This window comes from Perissodus microlepis, chromosome 5, assembly GCF_051167445.1.
Source record: "Perissodus microlepis isolate ML-2025 ecotype Zambia chromosome 5, ASM5116744v1, whole genome shotgun sequence".
NCBI classification, from domain to species: Eukaryota; Metazoa; Chordata; class Actinopteri; order Cichliformes; family Cichlidae; genus Perissodus; species Perissodus microlepis.
In genome coordinates this window covers 30,272,615-30,288,171 of record NC_140465.1, presented here as the reverse complement: position 1 = coordinate 30,288,171, position 15,557 = coordinate 30,272,615, and the positions used below count along the sequence as shown (strand labels likewise).

Below are 15,557 nucleotides of genomic sequence, written 5' to 3'. Positions count from 1 at the left end.
TAACACAGAGTCACAGTTTCTTGTATTTTGGATTATTTTTTTAATCTTTTGCTTTGTCGTTCATTCGTAAACATGATTGATGCTAGGTTCAGATATCTCCCTATGAAAGAGACAGATAAGGAGAAGTGAAACCGATATGGAGATTACAGCCGATGCAAGGAGAGAAGTAAAAGCCAGCAGATAGTGATGCTGTGCCTTTCTCCCTCCCTCTAAGCCCTCCAGGCTCTTCACCATCATACGAAGAGACAATGATGAACTCAAGAAGCCTATTTATAGCCTGCCATTGGCTAACACTAGCCCTCTGTTTCTGCTCTGTGGACATCTGCCTTGGCTAGTTGTAGAGTATGTGTACATGTGATTAGGCTCATGACAGAGAGGGAAACAAGAGGAAGAGAGGGGTGGAGTGACAGCTACTCAATGGATTAATCCAGAGGAAGAGCACAGACTGAGAGGGAAAGCATGATAAGAGGCAGTGGCGGAGCTGGGCTGTGGTCCATCCATCAGTGTGTGGAGGAGCAGTGATTGCTCTTGAAGTCTCATGGAGGAATTTGGTCCTATTTTAAAAACAAAACAAAACACCTGACTTAAATCCAGCACTTCTTTGCTAATGATCTTGCTTTTGGCAACATTTCTTGCAGAAGCTTTGCCAGTTATCAGGTGAAGAGGAAGAGGTGAGCTGACTTCACACTGAGAATGTGTTTGTGTTGTGTTGGTGTGTTTGGCTGGGTACACAGCAGTGTTTCGTATTCAACTGATTAATATTCATAGTTTGGTTCATGTTGTCATGTGTTACTTCTGCCAAAACAACCTCATGTAGCCTAATTTTTTCCAATTTTTCACTGGTTGTTTTTGTGTTTGTTTTCATTTCACTACTTAAGATTAAACTGTTTAGTTGAGGAATCTTTAAAAGTAATCTGTCATTTTATAAGCAAAATGCTCCAAATTTACACAGCTGAGCTTCTCTAATGAGAGTACTTTCTGGTTTTATTTCACCTTATATCTTTAGTTTAAACAAGCGCTTTAATATGTTACCTTCATCTTTATAAATTTTTATGGCAAGTTTTTACTTTTTGCTGACCTTTTCCACATCATTTAATCAAACAGAGAAAAAGGAAAAAGACATAAAGAAAAGAAAAGGAAATAATAAACAATAGTGTTTTGTAATTTTCTGATTAACTTCCTTAAATATTGCATTTAAGGATCAGACTGATGCAAAAGTCATTGGTTGCACTAGGCGCCCTTTTCGGCACATTGAAAGGTGTATTGAATTTAAACTTTTTAGCAGTAAACCTGTTCTCCCTCCATTCTGAATCTCTATTATTTTGTGTGAGAAAGCAAAAATAGCTTTTCAAACACAAGTAACCAAAAGTGTTTGCAATGTTTTGTCTAATGTCATTAGAGCAGATTAGGATGGAAAAATATAACCATGATTTGTTCAGCAAAAACATTGGATGCATCTAGGGTGGGAATGAGATAATTGTGTTTAGAGGGATTTTTGGCAGGATTTCAGCACTGAACAATCCTCTCTGTCTGATTCAGGGAGCAGTAGTTTGATGTTTTACTGAATCCATTGCCAAGTCCTGCTTTGCAGCACGCACTGTGGCCATAATGAGAGGCGTAGAGATGTAGCTACACGAATTAGCCAGCAGAGGTCACATATGGGCAGAGCTTATGTTTGAGACACACCCGTTTTTCTGTCTGTGTTATATGTGCTGTGTGCTGATGCAAAAGGTGACAAGGCTTATTATCTGAGGCAGCACATACAAGCATCAGAGTGTGAAGTGCACAGTTAATAACGTGCAAGGGTACGTAAGACGATGAAGGACTTTTTTTATCATTGCAGTTCACTTAAGATGTTTGTACCTGCTTGTAATACTACTGATTGTTTATCTTGGCACCTTTAATTAGGCTGTGACTATGTTCAACCCTGTGCGAGGGATCTTATAATGTAGATAGCAATTTGTATCTCTCAAGGTCAGACAGCAAACGTGTGGAGTATCTGTGCAGCGTGAGGATTAATTACAGTTTTCTGAAAATTTCTGCGTCCAGCCAGTGCACATCTTTGACTGTAATCCTCACTTATCTCCTGTTTAAGACTCAGACACAGAGGACATAGGGGTCTAATTTCTAAACTGCCTCAGTCTATAATCTCCCCTTGTGAACTTAAGTCATCCTGCAGAGCGATTTAACTTCAAGGGCAGGCAATTTTCTCAAATGTGCGAGAATTATGGCGTACCCCACCATCAAATCACTCATTGCCCTCTGTCTTCACACCCGTTTGAAGTGTGTAGTTTCATTGCTTTCAGCACAGGTTCATTTTAGTTATATTCCACTACATGTCCTTAGCCTGCACATATTCAACCTTGTAAGCTGATCATATGACTTGCTTTCTAATATTTGGTTGTACCACACAGAGAGGGGTGTCTTAGTCACAGTTTGTAATCCCAGCCTCAAAGATTATGAGGAAAAAAATGTGTGAACCCATGCTGTCACCATATCATCGCTCCTGTCATTCTTTTTTTTCCCTGAGCTGACACCTCTGAGCCGGCTTCCTTTGGCCCAGATTCTCAGTAGGGGTCGTGCTGCCTGTGCCCCGTAGGCAGCCAACTACAAACATGCATTGACAATTCAAATTAGTCCAGTTCGCTGGCTCTAGCTGTGACTCAGGACATTGAGCGCCAGGCAGAAAAGATGCATACGCAACCCGCCAAGCTATGCAGTGACAGAAAGCGCCAGAGATTACTAAGTGCAGAGTATGAGGCTGTTTTATGAGCGTTTCACCAGGTATATGACCCAGTTTAAGCTCAGCACTTTTGTTCAGAAAGACTTGGACTGGAACAGTGCCAGGTCCATTTGCAAGTCAGAGAGAGATCGCCTGGTAGCTAAGTAGTCCCATCCACAGGCACCAGCAGCAGCTGAGGATGTGTCTAGAGTATTGTTATGCAAGCGGGAAGAGAGCAGTCCCACTTTGATCCAGGCATCGGACAGAGGCTGAGATGCTTCAGAGCTTGAAGCTGCTTCTTTGGGGTTCTGGGTATTTGCATACCGGACAGTAGACTTCCACAGGACTTTGAGCACATGGGCTGTAACGAGGATGGACTGATGTAGGTCTGGAGATATTGCTCATCACTCAGCATCCACATGTTCTGAGCTTGTTAGCATCTCATTAAGTTTTGTCAGCGTCAATTATAGGTAAGTTTGGGTTCTTTGCTTAATAAATAGAGAAAACAATGTCTGTTTAATAATCCGTTATAATAAAAATAGACTAGCAAGAAATATGCTACCTGTTAAATTATTTTGAATTAAACTGGACTTGAAATCATTTAGTTAATACTAGCTTTTTATTTCCTGTTCTCTCTAAACATCTGAGTTGAATGATTCTACTACCATAAGTGCATTTTGATGTAGTATTTGTTGAGCATGCGAGGAATCGGCACACACAGTCCTTTAACAGCAGTGTCCTGTGGAGAGATTTCTATCATGTGTATGACAAAAAAGAAAAAGAGCCTGAGGGGAATAGGACACAGTCAAACAGCTCAACTAATTCCTGCAAAGATTTTTGTTGCCCGTGCCTTGTACAGGGAGTCATATGCCTAGCAAATGTCTGGGATATACTGCTGACTCATAACTGTTTGTGCTGGAGGCTATTTCTGCGTCAGGCTCATCCATATCACTGTTTAGTTTAGTTTACACTGAGCTCCAGTAGCCTGTGATTATTCATGTTTTGGTTTTTGATGTCCTCATCAAAGACTGAATCAATATGAGCTCTTGTTTCAGTGCTGGCCGACAAGACTTCCTTTGAAATTTAAAGATCCTGTGATGGCAAAGTTTTAGTTTTAAGGAGGGAAAAATATTTAAATATATCATTATATCAAGTCCGTGTGCTAATATGTTGTGTGATTTTAATGGCTGCTTCAATGCCAATAGGCCTAGATTCAGCAGAGTATTTAGCAGCCCAAAATTCAAGATATTTCTTTGAGAGGCTGATATAAATTCAAATGTTGGGTTTATTGCACTGAGCTCATTGAGTTCTTTTCATTGACCAGTAATCCAACTGAAAGAAAATATCTTTATAACTGTTTACAGCTTTTCATCTCCGAATGGCCAAAACTCAGCTACAGTTTCAATGGCAGATTAAAGCAAAAACAAGCAAACAAACAACTTCTCAGATGTTTAATGGTTTCCCAAATGATATACAAAAACTCTTCCACAATGCAGTGGAAAACAAAGAAATTCCTGGAGACTCTGTGAGGTGGTTGTGTAAGCTACATGCTGCACTCATCATGCTAACGTACTGTGTGGCACTTCCACTATGCTGATGTTTAGAAGGTAAGCTTCAGTATCTTAGTGTAAAGTGTTAGATTGCTAACATTATGGGAATAACATTAGTTGGGCAAGAATACGATGAGGATTATGAATCCTGAAATTACTGGGAGTCAAACTGCTTGTCTGGTAAAAATGTGCCTATCTGTGTAACGTCAATGTGATGTTTAGAGGGATAAAAAAAAAAAAACAAGAAAAAATCTGACAAAGCATGCTCTATCAGCACTTTTTTTCAATTTGGTACTTGGTAGTGCTTTTCCGCAGACACATGCTGGTCTGTACTAAACAGAACTGAAGTGCCATTCAACGTGAGCATGCACTAATGCATACAGTGCAAACCATAAAGTAATTCAATTCTACAAAGGGAGTCCATACATGGGGCTTGGCATAACACTATAACACTAATGGTGGGTGATGTCATTCTAAATAAAACAGATCTATCATGTATGCAACTTGAACTTAACTAATTTCAGAGTTGCTGGATTATCATGACACAACACAGAAACAGTTGTCTGTGGTGAGACATTTATTATGGTGATTTTTATAAAATGTAGCTAAGGGTATATTTTAGCCTCTTCCCGGGAGTACCCATCATGTCCAAAAGACTTTCAGACCTGCTGCATTTGCAGATGCCTTGTAGTTTCCTTTTCATCATCCTGTCAAAAGAAGTAGCAGTGTAGGCATTCTGGTCAGTGAGCTACTGAACAGTAAAATAGCTCATTTCGAGTTACAAATACCATCAATAACAACGACAGTTGTGATGTAACAACACACGCATGCACAATGATGTTATGATGGGATGTTTTCAAATGCTGGAGACCATGATGTTCAAAGGGAGATTTATTTATTTATTTTCCCTTCTCGTAAATGCCACGTCTCAGAGCGTCCTGAATCCTGTGTGTGTGTGTGTGTGTGTGGTTTGTCTGGTTTGGAAAATCTCATCCGCAGACACGCTCCAGTAGCAGACATGTTCCACCTTGGCTAACCGAAAATGACATGTATGCCGGCTTCGGAAAACTTGATACATATTTTACGTGTTCCATATAAAGCTGTTATATAATAATGGGTGTTCAGAATAAACCTTTGTCAGAGCTCAGACATGACAAGGGGTGACTTCTCCCATTTTGTGCATGTTCTAGCTTTATGTTGTTTATGCAGGGTCAGTGATGGCTGCCAGGGGAAGCATGCCAAAGATGGCAATCGTGGGCTGCTTCTGGGTGACAATGTCAGGCTGAGCTGTGCACTCACATACGGTTCTTCTGGATCATTTTTATGTAAATGGCATGGAGGAAAGATTAATGCATGTTATGACTCATTCTAATTGCTTTTTGTTAAAGTGTACACATATAAAAATAAAGAAATGATTGTTTTGACTAGGAAAACCTCCAGGAAGAGCAGCGCCTCAGTTTTAAGTCCTCTGGTTACAATTTATGTCGCTGTTGTCAGCTGCTGAGTGACATGTTGCAGGCACGCTGACATTTCAGCGCAGTTGCCCCCCATTCTTCCCCTATTCTTCCATCAGTATCTGCTCAGCTGAGCAGATACTGATGGAAGACCATTTTTGGTGTACTGTTAGTGAAAACAATATGCATATTAACCTAGGGAGGTTCAAATTCTTTATTAAGCATTCACAGGACGCCACATTGCTGGATGTGTGAACTGTGTTGAACATCTGGCAGCTGTGGAGGTCTCTTGCTGGCAGGTATGTGGCTGAAGCAATGGACTGTGTTTTAAGTTAAACAGTATCACCAGTTTCTGGGAAAAGAACACAAACTCTGAACCCCACATGTGCAGTAGCACTGGAACAATGCATTGTAAGAGAGAACTGTATAACAAAAGCACGACTGTTTCACTATTTTTTTGTGTTTCATGTGGAAACCTTAGCTGTTTGCGGAAAAGTTCAGTTTGCTGACTTGACAGGCTTCAGCTAGGATTATGTTAAGACCCTACTAGGAGGAAAGCTCAGCCTTGTTTGAATCTGGACTGATAACACTGCAAGATGAAGAGGGTTAAAATTTCCATGAGTTTTTGTTCACCAGTGTTAATGTACACAGTTTTCACTGCAACTTTGTAAACTGTTGTAAGCAGTTTATTCCTTTCTGCTAAAGGTGTGTTGTAGTTAAGAGAATTCTTAAATGAATGACAACTACCATACATGTATCATAGTGAAGCACCTTGTCATACGGTACAATTTTCAAGTTTGTGTCAAGAGAAAGGAAAGAAAGCCCTGGCTTTACTCTGCCATTCATTTTACTGCTGGCTATTGTGACAAGCTGATTGTGGTGACAGCTTTCGGGAATGGCATGAGCAGATGCTCAGTCGGTCATATCAGATGTGACTTTGACTGTGGCAAGTGAAAGAAGGACTTTGGTGATCCTGAGTTTGACCATGTACTGTAAAATAAATGTCTGCAAACTAAAGACTGTCACTGGCAAACTATCTGCTTTATTGCACATGGTATGGTGTAAGTTAGTTCAGCGTAGTCAGTCAGTCATCAATCATATAGTTTCAGCAGAATGTGGATAAAGAAAAGAAACTTGTAAATCTCTTAACCTCAGGCAGCCTGGAAGATGAAAGTAACAAATCATGTCTTACTTTCTTATGTATGATCTGAATCACTGTTTCTATTTTGGGTGTTGCTGGAGTTTGGTCCATGATTAAAGTATATTTTTGATCCACATTTCCCCTCCTACCTGTTCTAATAACCCAGTTCACAAGGCTGTTGAACCATCACAGACAACTGCCCACACTCATCACGGTGCTGCAGCATGCAGGGCCAACGCTTTCATTTTTCTATAGGAGTTTCTGTTCACCTCAAACAACCGTGTCAGTTGCATAACAGCTGCATAACTACAGCAGAAGGTTGTTTTAGTGCGCTTAAGGGATTTCACAGCTGAACATACCGCACTGCTCATAATCCTTCAGGGCTGTGTATACTTTTGTTTGTTGTAATTCAGATAAATTAAATCATTTATGTCAAAGAGGCAACATGATGTGGCATGTCTACATGAAATGACCTCACTCACTTTTTTTAAACGACAATTAATTACTAAATAATATAATAATAATAATAATAATAATAATAATGATAATAATGATAATAATGTATGTTACTTAATTACTTCTTGGAGAAAGTAATTTGCTACACTACCCGTTACATTACTTTCAGTTTACTTCATAAGATGTCACATAATTGCCAGTTAACAATATAAACCGTAGGCTGCAGTCCCACATGCCACACAAATCTCTATCCTAATGAGGGCACACATCCATTCTTTCTTTTAGTGTATATGTATGAACACTGCAAAGCTGAAAGCCAGTTCAACACAATTACAAAGTGACTGTCACTGTAATTCTACTATAGAAAGATGTACAGGTAGAAATGCAGGCCACAATGCTGCAAACCGGACTTACTGCCTTTGTGACTTGTTCAAGTTCAGGGTCAGGCTGCTGGGTTGGGGTCAACATAGACTCAGCTTTGTCATCACTCTGGGTTATTGGCTTGCTTTGTGTTAGCATGCTGTCTGTGTGGATATTTGGAGCCGATGCTCTTTCTAAGCATCTGCAATATAATGTAGCTGTTTCTATTCTGGATGCAGCTTGCACTTTACCATCATGCGCCTGTTCCCCCTTGTTTGTCCTCCTCCATGCGCAGGAACTGAAATCAGCTCATAATAGCTCAAGTGCGCAGAAAATTACAGAAATTAGAGCCCTATTTTATACATTTTATACATATCTGTAAGAACTGCTGCTGACATGCATCCAACAATCACTTTAATCTTAAGCTTGTAATCTGCCCTCTGATCCCTTATTTGTAGCATCAGAAAGTTTTCCTGGATGCCCCCCCTAGGTAATTCTACTATAGGATCCAGTACACTGAAAGGAATTTAGTTCAAACTCATTTATAAAGAAATAAATGAACAAAAAAATGAATAGCTTACACTTGAAAGTATAACAAGATAGTCACATTTTATCCAAAAAAATTCTCTGAATTGAGTTTGTGGTAAGACATTTTTTGGTAGAAGAAATCATTATATACTTGCTGGTTGTGGCGATTATTCCTTATCGTGAAATCATAGGATTTTTCATGATGGCATTCTCGTTGTTGGAGCACTTGGCAACATATGCTTCTGTATTGGTTGCTGCCTCATGAAGGCATTGCATGATGGCTCAGAATTTGACATCAATGAACTGCACAGATCATTAAAGCTAGCAAGATAATCACTAAACGTAAGGTGATAAACTACAAGCAAACCCATGCACAAATAAACTACTATTATATGCAGTTAACATCTCCCCAATACATATCCATTACAGTTCCTCCCCTCTTCATCTCTGCAAGCCACGCATTGGTTGTTGACAAGAAATGCATAAAAACCAGTGCAGGGAAAATATGCTGGGATGCAACTATGAAATACTGTTCAGTACTGGGAGTTTTACTTCATTCTAATAGGATTAGTAAGCATTTATTTCGTCTATTTGGCAAGAACATGAATGTATTTGATGCTCATTTATAAGGACAAGTGCTCCACTCAAGCTTTAAAACATATAGATCAATACATCACCAGTGGCCCATAATATGGACTTAATATGTAACTTTTTAATGGTGTTGATCCTGCCATAGCATTACTGGCCATGGTTAATTACATAAAGCGACTAATAAGGGTAAATCCCTGGATTAATGCACTTGCCTAAATGTCCCCTCTAATCTCAACATCACAAAAAGTACAGCTTTAATAAAAAAAAAGACAATATGTCAGTAGTTAATAGTTTCATGGTAACATTTCACTAATTGAAGAACAACAAATATCTACAAGACTAAATGAAGTGATGAGAAGTTGGAGATCACGAAACTCACTTTACATAACAATGTACATGCCTTTCTATGTAAGCACACACACGGCTGATGAGTGCTCCTGCAGAGTGCTATAAACGTGTTAGTCAGTGTGATGGATTGAGGAGGGATTACTTAACTATTGTGTTGAAATTAGGGAGGTGATGTGATCGCTGAAAAACTTGCAGTAATTCCCAAAATAGAAATACGGCGAGTTTTTCAGTTGGGCACTTAAACAGTTGCTGTAAATATATTAGATGTTCACAAAAACGTGTTTGAAAGAAAATTATAATTTGTTCTTAAAATTAATTAATATGTCATCAAACACACAGGAATAAAATGTGATTTGTTTTTTATATGATAGATGCATAGAACCACAACATCTAGTACTCGTCATTTGTTAAAATTAACATCTTCCATATTACTTAAGCAAACAACGGTGCAGATAAAGTAATGTGTACCTGACAACACAGATCAGGATCCAGTGTACTGGAGAAGGGCAGAAGTTGCATCTTGGTATCTATCAGCAAGGTGCTGAATCATGCCCAATTTATAGACTCTTTGTGGCAGTGGCACTGAAACCTTGAGGGATGTGGTTGGTAGGAAAGACCTGCTTGATTCAAACCTGAGTGGCTCTTTGGTTATTGGAACTCTGCTGCAGTTTTGCTACAGTGTTCCACCATAAAGATGTGTAGTATTGGTTATTATTTATAAGTGTAATATTGGGTATTAGACACATGCTTGCGGGCTATTTGGTCCAGGTACAACCATAGTGTTTGGTTTGCATTAAAAGTCAGACTCAGTTCCCAATGGGAGTTCAGCTTCACCAGGGCTGCACTTTATCAGGATGTTGTTCACAAGTAAGGGGGGATGGAGAAGGAAATTTAATTTAAAGGACTGACGCCGTGTCTGCCATGGTGCTTGTGCCATACAGCTTTATTGTAGTGTAAAGAGAGCTGTGAGTGAAAGCAAAGCTGTCAGTTCACCAAACAGTCTGCCTTCCCCATTTTATCTATGACCAAAAGCTGTGGGTAGTCAACAAAAGGATAAGCTCATGGATACAAACTGCAGAAACAATCTCCTTTTGAAGGGTCTCTGCACTTACGAGATAGCTTACAGTAGCACCACTACACATCTACACATTGCAAGTACCCAGTTTTAGGTAGTTCAAGCCTTTGACCAGAATGCCTTCTAGGTAATGTGTTTTATGATTGTCAAAATGGGAGGAGGTTCAGAGGCCCCGTGGACTTGTAGAGATTATGGCTCTCGGCTGGTCTGGGAATGCTTTGGTCCCCCACAACCACTCTTCCACCACTCCAAGAAAAGCTGGAGGAGGTGGCTGGGTAAAAGCAGATCTGAGTATCTCTTCTCACATTGAATATGAATGAGTGAATACATTGTGCTAATCAAAGTTCACTCAGTTTACCAAAATGTGAAAGTGTAAAGTTAGTAAATTGACTAACTTTGTGAGCTCCAGTCACACAGCACTAATGTGGCTAAACACAAAACACTGATTATTAAGCAACAAGATAAATCAAATGCTACTCTTATTTCAAAAAGCTGATTCTTTTTAATTAGATAAACAGAACCAACTTTTTGGGATGTCCTTGCCTGGATGATTGAGCATGCATCACGATATTTCCATCAAACATTGAATGGCTGCAAATTTCCTCCAACTCAACGAGGGGAAAACTGAAGTCCTCATATGCGCTCCGGACAGATTTTTATCCCAGATAGTGAAAACCCTTGGTCCTCTTTCAGTGTATGTTAAATCCTCTATCAGGAATTTAGGTGTGACTTTTGACTCGACTCTCACATTGGATGGGCATGTGAAATCTCTGGTTCGGTCTTGTTTTTATCATTTAAGAAGTGTGGCTAAGTTAAGCCCTATTTTATCTCACCCTGAACTGGAGATTGCTATACATGCATTTATTTACTCACACTTGGACTATTGTAACTCTTTGTTTATGTGTCTAAGCAAAGGTTCTCTGGATCGTCTGCAGGTTGTGCAAAATGCTGCAGCTAGGCTGTTGACAAAACCCTCCAAGTATTCACATGTGACACCATTGCTATTTCAACTACAATGGCTTCCTGTTGAATTTAGAGTACGTTTTAAGATCCTGGTCTTGACATTCAGAGCCTTGCATGGACTGGCACCACCCTACATCTCCGATCTGCTACAGCTCTATGTCCCTAGCAGGTCCCTGAGGTCATCTGATCAGGGCTTACTTGCTATAAAATAGACTAAGATGAGAACTAAGGGTGACAGAGCTTTTACCACTGTGGCCCCGAGACTCCGGAACTCTCTCCCTCATACATTAAGAACTGTGGACTCGGTAGTTGTTTTTAAAAAAACAACTCAAAACTCACCTTTTTAAAACTGTTTTTGGTTAATTTTTGCCTGTTTTATATTGTCTGTTTTACCTTTTTATTATTTATCTTTTGTGCAGCACTTTTTGACTCTGTCTAGAAAGGTGATATATAAATAAAATTGTATTTATTTATTATTTATTTATTCTTTTTATTTTATTTGCAACTTTCATTTAACATTTTTTTGTTAACTGGATTAAATTATCTTCTGGAAACTGGATCACTTACACTGTGCCTTACACCAAATATAAGAAGAACCTTCCATTAGTTACATATTTTCATAGTTCATATGCATATATTAAATTTGGATGTGTGCATCTGTGTGCTGCTGATCATTCTGAGCTGACCTCAGTTCATTTTTCTCCCAGCAGAGTTTCTCCTTGGGAAAGCTAGGTCACAGAAAGAAATGGTGAAAATCAGGAATCTGGGCCTTGGTGCTATATATAACAATTAGATCAGGCAACTTGTAAAAGTAGATAATATGACAGTCTTGAGAAAATTGAATTATGTAGATAATGTAATGATGTACTCATTCAGCGCTTATCTATTGGAGCTGGGCTACATGGGGAGAAACGTGAGCAGCAAAGAGATTGGGACTGTGTATTTCTCCAGCACCAAATTAGGCCTTGCAAGCGAAATAAAATGGTTACATGTGGCTTGATAAGCATTTAAAAGGTTCACTGAATGTTGATTATTTCTAGATTTTTTTATCCTTATTTCAGACATTTTCCAAAATGGATTAATGGCGTTTCCTGAAATTTAATCTGCTGATGTGTTATGAGTACATTATCAGGCCTGACATTATCAGCTGTACAGGGCTCCTGAGCAGTCTGGACACTTTAGAGTAGAGTAAACTGATCCTCTGCAGACATGATGTTGGTCTGATTAAGTATCTTTAGTCTGGCCTTCTTGCTTGATGATAGGTTTGGAGAACAATTTTAGCAATTTTAGCTCCTCATAGAGTTGGCAAGGTGCTTTGATGATGGCTTGCTGAAAGACTGGCATGTTTAAAAAATAAAAAATAAAAAGCTTACAGTCACATTTAAATTGTGACACATGATTCCAATGGCAAAAGACTTAAGTATGACTCACTAATCTCTGGTCATAATAGGTGAAGCGGGTGTGTGTATATGTGGCCTCGGGGAAGAGAAGAGAAACTAGAGATTGTTGAGCTGTTGGAGATGAAGGTTTCCCTCTAGTTTTCTCACTGACTTCTCATTTGCCAAAGCTCTCTGCAAAACAGCACTCTTACTTTAAGTTGCATCTCCCTATTAGGTGTAGCTCTACCATGAGAGCCAGTTAGCCTGCACATCACACTGCTTATTGTCTCTTTGTGGAACACAAAGTTTGGACATTCCTTTATTCAGGTAAGATGAAGAAATTTTTTTTGGCTATGCCAGTGTAGATTTAAAACAGAATATTTATTTGAGATATAGGTAAAAATGTAACTTTTTTCAATGATAAAAATGTAACTTTTTTCAATGAGGATACTACCCTGTTATTTATTTAGAAAACTTAAATAAAAAAAAAAATGGAACTAATATAAGTTATTTTTGCAATCTTTTAAATTATCAGTGGTAAATTGTTTGTATTTGTGTGTCGTGGCTTTAATTTCAATATGACATGAAAACCATTGTGTTTGTGTGTGCATATCCATATGCATGTATTTATCTGTGTGTGTGTTGATATAAGCAGTATTTCTCATACACTGGAAAAAAAGAACATGTTGGATTTACTTAATTCAATAGTGGACATTGGTTGCACACAATTGTTTTGCTTTGGCAGAAACTTAAACAACTGAGTTAAATCAACACAACTTATTCATATTCAATAAACCTGTGCATTTTGTGTTGATAAAACACGATTGAAACATGTTTAAATGAAATAAATTGAGCTCTTGGAATATTTTAGTCCTTCACAGTTTTGTCACTTTATTCCAACACTATTCAATAACTTTTATCCCAATACTGCTCGGTCACTTAAATACTTAAATAATTAAATGTTGTCTTCATATTACATAATGTTCAACAAAGTCTAGAGTCTGGTTAACATAAAAACTGAATGGATTTACAACAACTTCCATCCTCCTATCTTTATCCGGGTTGCAGGGGGACTGGGGCAGCTTGTCAGTCTATCACAAAGAGACAAACAACTATTTGCACTCACATTCACACTTATGGGTAATTTGGAATCACCAATTAACTCTTATTTTAACTCTATTTAACTCTAATAACTGCATGACTTTTAACTGTGGGAGGAAACCGGAGTACTCAGAGGGACCCTACTGCAAACTAGCCAGATTGTGGTTTTGGACCCATGACTCTCTTGTTATGAGGCAACAGCACTAACCACCACGCCAATAAGCTGTAAATCGAGGCTTAACAAAAGTAGGAAAGCTATCAGTTATTATAACTGAAATAAAACCAGTTGGAAACCAGTTAAGTTTAGTAGCCTGTAACAAAAAGGCATCAGAGATGAGTTTTCGCTCTCTGGTGCAGATTGATTGCAAAGTGCTGGCAGTCTGGTTGCATTTATAAATTAGATAGTAATTATTTGAAAACCTTAACTGTAGTTAGTCAGGGTTTCAAGGCATCACTCAAGTAATACATAAAAAACCCAATAAAACACATGGAAGTATTGTGCAGATTTTAGTACCAAATGTTATTTAAAACTATCATTAAAACTACTACTAGTAACAGTTATTTATTTAGACTAAAATCACATGTTTAGTCACATTATAGACTAAATTAATGGAATGAGCACTTGCAAAACTGAATCTCGGCAAAGTATTGGGAAGCATGTACTTTAACTTAATACAGTAAACACAAAATAAACTTGTTTTTTAAATGCCAAAAAGTACCTTGCTTTGGGAAAAGAAAAATGCAAAAACTAGTTGTTACACACTGAAACAACTAGTGCAGCAAACTCTGCAGTAAAATGAATGATTTCTATATTAAAAGACAAACATGAAGCGCTTGAAAACATTTCAGGAACTTTTTTTATGAGCATTGTGTAGCTAATGGAATGTCTACACAACAACTACACACTGCTAATCATAAACCCCCCCCCCAGATACTAGAGTCATGTGAACAAAGGAGGTTTTTTTTGTGTGTGTGTGTGTGTGTGTGTGTGTGTGTGTGTGTTTTGTTTTGTTTTTTTACATTGGCTTAAATTAGGTTTTGTATGTACATATTCAGAAAGATTAACCTTCTCAGGCTCAAATTAAGTTTTTTGTTGCTAATGCACAACCAAGTCCTGCAGTGGTACTTCTGAGTAAAAAAAACTCATAAAATATGTATGTGGGGTAATCAGGTTGTTAGTTTTTAACTGTTGCAAATCGGCAACGTCTGCCTTGAGAGGGTTAACAGGGCATGCTCATTATTTTCCTTTCTGTGTATATTTAATCAGAATCCACTATAGTCTTTGTAGTTATCTGATCGTACGGCTGAAACCAATTCTTTGTATTATCTACGAACCATAAATTTTATATTTATGAAACTGTGTCAGAAAACTGCGAAAAGGCGCATCATCCCCTAAGTGAAATGTCCAAAACAGATAACCATCTAGATTTTAATTTACAATAATGTAAATAGTCAAATACTTGCACAATATTTGTTGTAGTTGTTAAATGAACTATAAATGTGTGATTATTCCATCAATTTTATCTGTTTTGGTGTTGAATGTAGCCTTATGCAATGTTGAAAGGGGTTCAGAAACATCACTATGTCTGATCCAGTGGTTGGGCATTTTGATTTCCATCATTGTTACACAGAAAATAGTTAAAATATAGAGACTTAAAGTTGCCGAGCTTAAAAAGGATTCCAGTTTTGACTGAGGGCTTTAATGATAGAAAGTTTTTCTAGGAAAGAAAATGTGAATCTGCAACACCTACTATACAATCCATTCAGGAAAGTCATCCTCATTGAGTTCATTGAAGTGGTATATATTGTTGAATCACTACATTGTATCTTTGGAGGAGAGGTGCTGTCTGCTGGCCATGACAGGGACAGACGGTGTTGGCATGGCCTGA

The 15,557-nt window shown here is 38.3% G+C and overlaps 1 protein-coding gene across 7 annotated transcripts in view; it reads left to right on the top strand.

The window, feature by feature from the left end:
• Nucleotides 1–15,557, top strand: part of nav1b (neuron navigator 1b) — a 92,068-nt gene that overhangs the window by 12,829 nt on the left and 63,682 nt on the right. For 2 of the 7 annotated variants that reach the window (XM_084929298.1, XM_084929293.1), the window contains exon 1: nucleotides 2,702–3,192. The exons of 2 other annotated variants lie outside the window; for them this stretch is intronic. The gene's annotated coding sequence lies outside the window, so the exon portion shown is untranslated. Of the gene's footprint in view, nucleotides 1–652; nucleotides 672–2,701; nucleotides 3,193–15,557 lie in introns of those variants that run through there. 3 more of the 7 variants (XM_084929299.1, XM_084929297.1, XM_084929296.1) reach the window with 2 other exon arrangements.